The following is an 11,824-nucleotide window of genomic DNA, read 5'->3' on the forward strand; positions in this document are numbered from 1 at the left end:
ATTACAGAAACAAACATTGAAGAATATAGCTTGAGGATTTGTGAGGATATTGATATTTTCCATTTCAGTTTCTTAAAATGCAGTTAGTTTCCTCAAAGTTATGAGACAAATTGACTGGAAGAATTGAGGTGTCTGGAAAGATTTCAAAGGGAAGGAAACTTCATAATGGAGTAGAGCAAGAGATAATTCTAAACACATTGATGAGACATCAAATGATAGAGAAATGCAATGGATGTGGGAAAAAAAAGAACCAAGAAGAATTTGGCCAGAACTCAAACCTCATTAAATCATTCCAAGGGCCATTTACTTGGCCACCCATGCTAAAAGGAAATGAGAACTAAAGATGGTAAATCCTGCTGAACATGAAGGGGGGGGGGAGAGAAATTAGCTCAGGCATTTTTTCAAGAAACATGAGTCATGAGCACACATACACAAAAGTTACAATGGAAAATGGTGCTGCTTGTGTACTCTAGTAATAAGGCTACTTTTGAGAACAATTTTAGTATTGGTTATATTAATAAATTCTGCAAATGAGTAAGTTCATTTGGTGTTTGTCCTTCTCCTGAATCACTTTGGACACAAATCATTTTACTTTGAGTTACAATACTGATGACCCAACCATGGGGTAATGAGGGAGGAAATAATGAGTGAATTTGTGGTGCCCTAATCCCCGTGGTGGGAGGTCGTGTGTAACTAACTGGTGGTGAGCTGCAGCAATTTTACAAAAGTGCTTTGACCCTAATGTAACTAACCCAAACTATAATAAAAAAAAATTTAAATGCAAAGAAGGTGCATCACTAAATAGGTGAAAAAAATGTCTACCTTGTTAGATAGAGTGGAAATCTCACTAGAGAGGACATGGACAAGAATTTTGAATACTGTAGAGTAAGAACACCTTATTAAACACATTTAAAGAAGCATGCATCTTCTCTGTTGTCATTTATAAAAAGATTGTCCTTCCATAATCTGGAATGATAGCACAGTGGTAGGGCATTCGCCTTTCACGCAGCTGACCCATGTTCGATTTCTCCGCCCCTCTTGGAGAGCCCGGCAAGCTACCGAGAGTATCTTGCCCGCACGGCAGAGCCTGGTAAGCTACCCGTGGCACATTGGATATGCCAAAAACAGTAACAATAAGCATCACAATGAGAGACGTTACTGGTGCCCACTCGAACAAATCGATGAGCAACGGGATGACAGTGACAGTTTCCATAATCTGCTATTATTTTGGAAAGCAAGGTAAAATATTTTGACCATCTACCAGAGCCTCAGTACTGTGAATTCCAAAGACAGACCCAGCAAACTCCTTAGGAATATTATTTGTTTCTCAATAGAAAAGCACTTTCTGGCCACATGTTTACACATATAGACTGTTGTCAAGACATCAGCACATTAAAGATCGAATTGATGCAGCTTGACAGAAACAACCTACTGATCAACCCAAACAAGTGTTTGCATTAAATAATAATTTATACTATGCGTAAGCAAAGGTAAGTGCTTTCTCTGTGGGGTGGCAGATAGAGAAACTAACAGTTTCTTGTTTAGACAGAAAGGCCTGACAAGGAAGAGCTCATTAAGGCCTCTAGAGAGGGCTGACAGCTGAGGAGCTGTCGGTGCTGTCAAAAGACCTTGGAAAATGATTCTTGTTTTTGAATCAGAATTTTCTGAATCACCAGCAGGATACCAGGAGCACATTGTTTTCTTGCTTGCTTATTTCCTCCCCTTTCAATGCTATCAGAATCTTCCCAAAACCTTAACTGGCTTAGAAACTTTTTTGTTTTGGCATGCATGCCCCCACACAAACAGGAACCTGTTTTCTCAGAAATCTCTTCATTTGTTCTTGCTTCTATTCTGCTCAATTAATGTCAGGCTTGGCTTTGAAAGGCCTGTTATTGTGCATGTGTGTGCATGTGTGTGTGTGTGTGTTTGTATGTGCACGCATATGTGTGTTTATGTGTGATGTGTGTGAAAGTAAAAGACACAGAGAGACAGACTGACTTTGTATCCTTAGGAGGAGCAAAGAAGAAATGGGAAAAATAAAGTATTGAGCCTCACGCATGAGTGAAGTCCCACGGAACTCAGGTAATGTGGAGCTTTGTGACCTTGGACTCTGGGCTCAATGGGACCAGGAGCGGAGATCCTCTGCCTGTTTCCCCGTCTCCCAGGGGTCATGCCCATAAGCCACCTCATGCCAGTGCCAGATCATCTCGTCATTGGCCACCTCCAGATCTCATGGCTGCTTCTCCCGAAAGGGAGCATAATATGAGGCCCCCATAACCATGCCACTGCCAGGCTATTTCACATGGGGTGCACCAGAGGGGGGCCGGTGAGATCCCTCCCTGCCCCAAGGGACCCAGTTCCAGCAGCCAAAAGACTCCACAACCCAACTGCTGCCACACTCAAGGCTGCTTCTCACACTCAGGCTGAGCCTCACATAAGAGTAAACGTATTCCTGGACTGCACGCCCACTTTTGTAGCTGTGCAACATATCATAGCACACTACCTACCCATTCTCCATAATTACTACACTACACTTGATAGTTCAGATAGAGTCAACGCATCATAGAGGGAAATATATATATATGTCTATATGCATATATATGCATATATATTTACTTTCAGATATATATACCAAAGCTCACATCACTTGGACTTTAACAACATGCTAGTGATATTCTATAGAATGTCTTTATGGCTCCTGCCAAAATAGAACAATCTTCGCACTGTTTTCTATATGAATATTACTTTTATGTAAGCATGTCCAGCAGTTCTTTTTAACAGACAATGTGAAATATATTATTTTGGTTGTGTTTTGGGCAGAGATTGGGGCTTGGGATGGAAACATCCTGAATTTTATGGTAGGAAGGTATAATGGTAGTGGGATGGCCATTTGAATATTAAATGTAATCAAATATTGTGAACTAACTTATAAAATAAAAAAATTGAAAAAGTAGAGTATTGACTTGCAAAACGAGAAATTTGTCAAAAGACTACTGTTACAAAAATATCCTGCAGTTCAACGGAACTGGGAATGGGTGTCCTCCCCCCATGTCCCCTCATTTCCAGCAACTTGGCAGTCATGCTGATAAAACACCTCTGGCTGGCGCAAGATAATCTCATCAACTGCCACCATACAGAGACTCATTGTTCTTCTCTCAGAAGAGAGCGTAAAACAACTTGCCATAACCATACTGCCAGACCCCGTACCAGGCTGTTTCACTCAGGGCCACCCAGAGGGGGGAGGGTGAGGCACCTCCCTGTCCCAAAGGACTAAGCCCCAGCAGCTGAAAATCTCCAGAACTCAACTGCCACCATGCCCATGGCTGCTCTCCACATGCTTGGGTGGAGTGAACTTTTCCCTGGACATCCCATATCTCACACCACTCCAACAGTAGCGCACATTTGAAGAGGTTAAAAGTAGAAGCCAACCAATATTAGGGGGAAATATATTTATACAGATATAGATATAAGCACACAAGGCTCAACCTTTAATAACACATTAATAATCTATTATAGAAGGGTTTAATGGCTCCTGAGTGAAATACAACAATCTTCATACACTCTTCCCTAAGCCAAGTTTTTTGGAGAATTTTCAGAGGTTTATTCATGAAAACAATACCTGTCACATCGCGGGACTGGGACAACTCCACACTGCGGGGGGGCACTGGAGTGGGGCGGTGCCAGCCCAGCCTCCAGGTGGCCCGGGCCGCCGGAAGTCACACCCTCAACCCACCCTCGGCGCCATCTTGCCACATTCAATAGAGAAGCCGGGCCTTGTGGTGAGCAACGCGGCCGGAGAATGCTCCGGACCTGAGACAGGGCCAGCAACACTGGGGATCCAGACGAAGGAGGTACAGCAGGCACACCTTCTCCAGATGGAGCCCCGGAGACACTGAGCAGCAACTAACACGGCTCCGGGATGCGGGACTGGGACAACTCCGATTAGCAGCCACGCGACCTTTTCTAAAATCCGAAAACATACAATCTTTTAATGGAAAACTAATTATCAAATGCTTCCTTAGTAGGGTTATCTTGTTTGGGGGTATAACTCCCACAACAATAGTGAGTTTTGTGTTGAAATATGGAACGTAATGAAGGTAAAGAGAAAATGAAGTGAAATTCATCAGTTATACAGTTGGGGAGGAGGGGCAGGGGAGGGGGTATACTGGGGTTTCTGGTGGTGGAATATGGGCACTGGCGAATGGATGGGTGTTTGAATATTGTATAACTGAGACATAAACCTGAGAAATTTGTAACTTTCCACATGGTAATTCAATAAAAGTTAAAAAAAATACCTGTCACCTGTCCTCCTGATGCTCATAGATTTGCTCGAGTGGGTACCAGTAATGTCTCCATTTGTCCCTGTCACAAACTAGTGTAGCCCAATGGCGTCTGCTCGCTCCAGGAACACGAAGAGCATCAAAGTGTTTACCAGGGTCTTGATGAAGCGGTCTGATCATCTCATTGGTAGAAGGCCAGCTATTCTTTTGACATTCGGTGGAATCCAGTCAGTAATGTCTCTTGTCCAGTGGTTGTCTCCAGATTGCACTACATGTCCAGCCCATCTGATTTTTGATGCCTTGGCAAACGAGGCAGCATCCCTGATCCTCGATAATTGAAGTAGGTCAGAACTCCACATTCCAAATTCCTTCTCTCACTTGAGTGAAACGTGATACTCCAAGTATAGCTCTTTCAATTCCTCTTTGGGAGACCCAAATAGCGTTCTCATCCTGTTTTTGTAGGGCCCAGGTCTCTGAGGTGTATGTTAGTGCAGGAAGAATGATGGAGTCGAAAAGATGTGTCCAGAGTCAGAGACTCTTCTTCCTCTTAACCACTTCTTCGATGCTCTGAAAGGTGTTCCATGCTTCTCTCTTCCTCCTGTGCAGTTCTGGCACCAAGTTGTTCCTCATTGATGAGTTCTTGACCCAGGTACACATAACTGCTGCATTCAGAGATGTTCATTCCCCCAAGAACAAATGGAATGGCAGGAACTAGTTCGTTTCTCAGGAACATTGTCTTTGTGAGATTCAGCTGCAGTCCATCCTTTCCACACTTGAGGTCGAAGTCGGCCAGCATTTGTGCCACTTGGCTATGTTTGGTGTTATTAGAATGATGTCATCAGCGAAGCGGAGGTGGTGTAGTTGCCAACTGTCTATCTTCACTTCCATTCCTTCCCATTCCAGTCATTGCATGACATTCTTGAGGGTGGCACTGAAGAGTTTCAGTGAAATGGTATCACCCTGACAAACCTCTCTCTTTATGTCAATGATCACTTCCTTGTAGAATGGTGAGATCCTGGTGGTGTAATACAGCTCATGGAGGATCCTGATGTTCTGAGTTTGAACAACCTGTTTAACTAGGGCTTCGATGATCATTTCAGTCTCAACAGAATCAAAGGCCTTCTTTCTTTAAAACAATGAACGTTAGACAGAGCGGCATCTTGAACTCTCACGAAACCTCAATGAGCTCAGTCACTGTGTGGATATGGTCTATAGTACTTAATCCTTTTAGGAACCCAGCTTGCTTGCATGGTTGTCCTTTGTTTACTGTTCTACCAAACCTATTCAGGAATGACTTCAGTGAAAAACTTGTAGATGACGAACAACAGAAAGTTCAGGTGATAGTTGCTGATGTTGTGGATGTCTCCCTTCTTGTACAACAGAATGGTCCTTCTGGTTTTCCATAGGGACGGAAACTTACATTCAGACAGGTAGCATGTGAAGTGCCAAGCCAGTGTATTGATGAGTACTGGATTGATGAGATCTTTCAGGTGTTCGGGTCTGACCTTGTCTGGACCGGGTGCTGTATGCTTCTTTACCTAGGATATGGCATGTCAGATTTCGGAAGAGAAAACGCTGGGAACAACATATCCATTCTGTGGAATTTGGTATGTAGGTAGGTGAACATGGCTATTGAAGAGACATGAGTAGATAGAAGTCATGGATAACCTTCTCCATTGCCCTCTGGAAGATGTGATAGATCCATCAGGACATCAGAGGGAATTCATCATGGTCTTATAGTTGGTGAAGGACAAGTGGGCGTTATTAATACTTTTCCTGGCTTCTGCCACATTGGCCAACACTGCTGCTCTTCTCTCTTTGTGGTCTTCCTTTATCACTTCTCTGCACAGCTTTGCTAACTTGGACGTTACCTTCTGATTGCCTGAGGCTCGCACCAAACCACATTGGTGAATGATCTTGAGAGTTTCCAAAGACAGGCATCTTTTTGTGGTTTTCTTACTCTTGGCATTCCTTGAGCAGTCATGGAGATGTTGAACCAGTTGATTGTATTTCTCATCAATGTTGTCAACGACAGCATCTTCCCATATTGCCAGAATAGTGTCAAAGAAATCCCAGTTGGTAGTCATTCTGGGAATCCTCTTCTTAACCTTTGCAGCCCTTTTCCCTCACTCTGTGAAGTAGAATTTTGCATGAAGGAGACAGTGGTCTTATCCCGTTTGGAATTTTGGAACAGTGACATCAGTCAGGCAAAACTGTAGATTGAATATGATGTGATCAATTTCATTGTAAAACTGCCCACCGGGAGATGCCCGTGTCCAACATTTAGATTCAGCCTTCTGGTTCTGCGAGTTACCATGGATGGTCTTGGTCAACATGATGAACTCAGTCTTTCACCCTGTTCGTTCCATTTTAGTCCTGTGTCCTGATATGGAGTTCTTCAGGCTACCTTATCGGTCCTTATTTGGCATTAAAATCACTCACAATGACCTTGTAGAAGGTTTGTTCTTTATAGAACTTCTCAAGCTCCATGTAGAACTTCTCAATTTCTTCTTCATTGTAGTTGGATGTTGGTATCTAGACAATGAAGATAGAAACTGCCAGCAATGAGCCACATCTTTCAAACGTAAGTGTCTGATTCAGGCTGTTAGATATTCAAACAAATCGATGCTCATGGACAAGTTCATGTTGAAAGGACACCGACACCACTGATGCTTCTACCGTCACATCTTCCAAAGAACAGTTCTTCTCTTGTGTCAAAAACAGTGTGATGTGTTCAATGCCTTCTAGTCTCGGTCAATCCAATGATGTCATACTTGATCTTCCGTGATTGCACCATCAGGTCCTCAATGAATGCTTCCGATGCCAGCATATGTGCATTGAAAGTACAGTCATTTTAGTCCTTCATTTTGGCAGCCCAGTTTGGCCCTGAGAGCTTATCAGCCTCTCCTTGCTCATCCTTCCCAATGCTGCTGCCTTGGGGGCTCTTTCAGGGTCAGGGGAATAAGACTCATTATTATTACTGTTTTTGGCACATCAAATACACCATGGGTAGCTTGCTAGTCTCTGCCGTGTAAGCAGAATAATCTTGGTAGCTGGCCGGGCTCTCCAAGAGGGATGGAGGCTTTTGGGACAGTCTCTAATTGCCCTTACAGGTGCTATCAGTCTACCAAATGCAAGTTTTTGGTTGACTGTCATATTGTAATGATCTACACAATGGCAAACACACACCCGCCTGAATCTCTGGGCAGCATCTGTTGGTTCCCTCTTCATCGGTTAGCACCATTGCCACCCCCCGCCCAATCACAATGAGGTGGTGACAAACAACACAAAATGAATGATTTCAGTTCTGCTTTGGGGCATGAGCTGGGGTTTGGGATGGAAACAATCAAAATATGGTGGTGGGAAAGTGTAACGGTGGTGGGATTGGTGTTCAAATATTAAATGTAATTAAATATTGTGAACTACATTATAAAAATAAAACATAATTTAAAAAATCTGCAGACCAACTCAACTTGGGTTACATATATTTAATGGTTTTGCTGTTAGATTTCTTCTGCTTAATCTATGCATTTTCTAATTTTCTAGTGTGGAATTAGGCCCAAATTCCAGATATATACATGGTATTCTTTAACATCATCATTCCTAGACTTTTGTCTATTCAGTTTGGCATCTGACCTTTTTGTGTGTCTTCCTGCCTGCCTCCCACATGCCCCACTTAAAATATTGCCCTCACAGCATGTTCTTTGGAACTCTAAACAAAAGTTTCATATTTTGTGAGCGTTTATACCAACATTTAGCTCAGTTAAGAAGAATCATATTCATAGCTATATTTTAATTTATCTCTCATATTTGCCAATATATGTTGACATATCTTTCATGTATAAAACATAAATGAAAGTTACAACTAAAATATAATACTGACTATCCCCATTTTACAGCCTACAAAACTAATTTTCATCCTTGATGCAAATATAGATAGTCAATAAAGTCACTGTCATTGTCACTGTCATTCTGTTGTTCATCGATCTGTTCAAGCAGGCACCAATAACGTCTCTCATTGTGAGACTTAATGTTACTGTTTTTGGCATGTCTAATACGTCATGGGTAGCTTGCCAGGCTCTGCCATGGAGGCGAGATACTCTCGGTAGCTTGCCGGGCTCTCTGAGAGGGGCAGAGGAATCGAGCACGGAGGGTTGGCCGCATGAAAGGCGAATGCCCAACCGCTGTGCTAAAAAGTTTAAATTTACTGTTTACAATAGCCAGAATCTGGAAAAAACCCGAATGCCCCAGAACGGATGACTGGTTGAGGAAACTTTGGTACATCTATACAATGGAATACTATGCAGCTGTTAGAAAAAAGGAGGTCAAGAATTTTGTAGTTAAGTGGATGGGCATGAAAAGTTTCATGCTGAGTGAAATGAGTCAGAAAGAGAGAGACAGACATAGAAAGATTGCACTCATCTATGGTATATAGAATAACAGAGTGGGAGACTAACACCCAAGAACTGTAGAAATAAGTACCAGGAGGTTGACTCCATGGCTTCGAGGCTGGCCTCACATTCCGGGGAAAGGTCAACTCAGAGAAGCGATCACCAACTACATTGTAGTCGAAGGCCATGTGGGGGAAGGGAGTTGCGGGCTGAATGAGGGCTAGAGACTGAGCACAGCGGCCACTCAACACCTTTATTGCAAACCACAACAGCTAATTAAGAGAGAAAACAGAAGGGAATGCCTTGCCACAGTGGCAGGGTGGGGTGGGGGGGAGATGGGATTGGGGAGGGTGGGAGGGACACTGGGTTTACGGGTGGTGGAGAATGGGCACTGGTGAAGGGATGGGTTCCCAAACTTTGTATGAGGGAAGTATAAGCACAAAAGTGTATAAATCTGTAACTGTACCCTCACGGTGATTCTCTAATTAAAAATAAATAAATTAAAAAAAAATAAAAATAAATAAAAAGTTTAAATTTGTATTCAGTTCTGATTCTCAAATCTTTTCTTTGTTTCAATCATTCTACTAGACCATCACCCCTGGCACCAAAGCAGATTTACTTTCTTTGGTTAGTTGTAATGTCTTTCAAATGATAGATTGTTTGGACTCTTGCTGCTATGGTTCAGAGTAGTCCAATAATTCCTCGTCAGTAACTCTACCTCTACTGGATTAATTCCTTCGACAAAAATCACAAAATCTCTGTCTGACTTTTGATGTCTGGCTACCTTGATTTTCATTACCCAGTTTCTTTGAAATATGGCACTGGTTGATCTATAGGTTAAATAAAAAGAGGTATAATCGTTATCTCAACATTATACATGAAAAAATTGGGTCACAGATGAGTCATGTAGAGTCACAATCTACTTGCCAACAATGTTGCTTGAGTATAAATACAAAGTTCTGGTTCATACCTAATAAATATGTTAACCCGAATTCCATAAATAACTATTTCAGTGCAATGTCTCCGATATTTATTCTTTCATTCTAAACAGGAACCTCTAGTTCCTAGTTCTACTCCAAAACATTCTGACCTATCTCAAAATCTTCTTTATTTCTTTTTGTACCAATAATAATCCTTACAATAAGGTGGATATTCAAAGGGTTTAGAGTTAGACATAAAAACTATTTCCTCAGAAATATGAATAAGGTTGAGAGCACCATGCTAGATAGAAAAGTTCACATCTACAAGCAATAGATGGCAACAGGCATCTATAACCATCAGCAATACCTAAAGAAACAACGTATTAATGGAACCAGTGAGATCTAGAGCTTTGAAAGAGGGACTATTAAAAAAAATGCTGTGGAGATTAAATCTCAATAGTGGCAAGGCAGGGAATCAATGGATAGGATAATCAGTAGGTACTGGTTTAATGGCTCATTTCAGGAGCCAAAGAACAAGAATAAGGGAAATAGAGCATTAGGACAATGAGTACAACACTGAGAAAACAGGGGGAAAAAACAGAAAAGAAAACAGAAAAAGAAACAGGAAAGATAGTACGGGCAATAATATGCTTGCTTTGCATGTGGTCAACCTTAGTTCACTCCCTGGCACTACATGTGTACCCCAGGCACCTCTAAGAGCAACATCTGAGCTCAGAGCTTCAAGTAGCCCCTAAGCACTACCATAGTTCAAATTCCTTTCCCACAAAAAAGGATAATAACTCTAGAGGTACAAGCAGAGAATTACTAACTCTGCCATCAAAACTAGTCTTTTAGGTCGAGGTGATGACTCAAAGGGACAAAGTACACACTTTGCATGCGAGAACCCCCAGTTTAATCCCTGGCATCACATGGTCTTCCAAGCACTGTTGGGTTTAGCCCCTGAACAAAACAAAATAATAATTAAAAAATAAAATACAACCCTTCCAGTAAGCAGATTGTATGTTTCTTACTAAAACTAAATGCATATCTTTTCTGAGATCCAGTGAGAAATGGTGTTCATATAACCACCCAGCCATATGTGCAAGAATATTCATGCAGCTTTTTTCAAGAGCACCAAAAACTACAAGTCACCCAAATGATTATGCTGGATAAACTACATTTTGTTCATAGAATAAAAGAGTACACAGCAAAAACAACAACAAAAATAAACAAGTCGCCGATAAACACAACTTGGATGAATCTCACAGATAGAATGTGAAATGGAAAAAAAAAGAGACAAAATGTGGCACATACTAAATGAGTCTATTTATAAGAAGTTGTCAAACAGACAAAAATCAAGCTGTGGTTAGAGACATCAGAATCATGTTTACATTTCACTGTACATAGGAGTGACAGAGATGGGTATTGACTTGAAAGAAACAGGAAAGGGTCTGTGGGTGGAGGTTACTTGGGCATACACACATGTAACATTTTATTGAGCTGAACAATGAACTTTGCTTCCCTCCATGCCAGTCCTATCTCTCTAGAAGCAGCAATAATGGCCACAACTACTGCTAGCCGTGCTCTCCCATGTAATTAGAATGACAGATAACAGCAAGTGACAGAAAACAATATTTTCCGGTTTGCAAACTGGATATTGCTCAGTAAAAACAAAACAAAAAGACAAAAAGAAAAAAAAAACAGGCTATCAAAAACAAAGCAAATGGCAAAAACAAAACTAAAAGCTTTCAAGTCCAGAAGATATTTGGCAGTGACTCCAACTGCCAGAGTCAACAGAAAGACACAGTTAATAATTTAGGGCAGACAAGCCCATCTCAAATCAAGCCTGGTCACTAATGTTAGTATAAGATGGGCTCAGATCACTCTCCTAAAATGTTACTAAACTCACACAGAGTTAGAGCTTCAAAAGAAACTGTGACAGATAATCCATTTTAATGAAATGCTGCCAGAAATATTGCATAACTGGTTTTCAAACATAATTTATTTGTTTCCAGGTAAAATGGGTAGAACATAGAATTGAGTGTAATTATACAAACCCTCCTGGTTTGCTGCTTACTCATTTTCTACTAAGTGCATTTTCAATGCAACCATTATTCATATTTCTAATATTTCAGAACCTACAATTACATGGCATTTTAATGTCTGACCCAGAGATAAGAACTTAACAGGTATCTTTGTTATGCTGCGCCCTCAGTAGTTCTGATCTTACAGC

Source organism: Sorex araneus, chromosome 10 (genome assembly GCF_027595985.1).
Source record: "Sorex araneus isolate mSorAra2 chromosome 10, mSorAra2.pri, whole genome shotgun sequence".
NCBI lineage: Eukaryota > Metazoa > Chordata > Mammalia > Eulipotyphla > Soricidae > Sorex > Sorex araneus.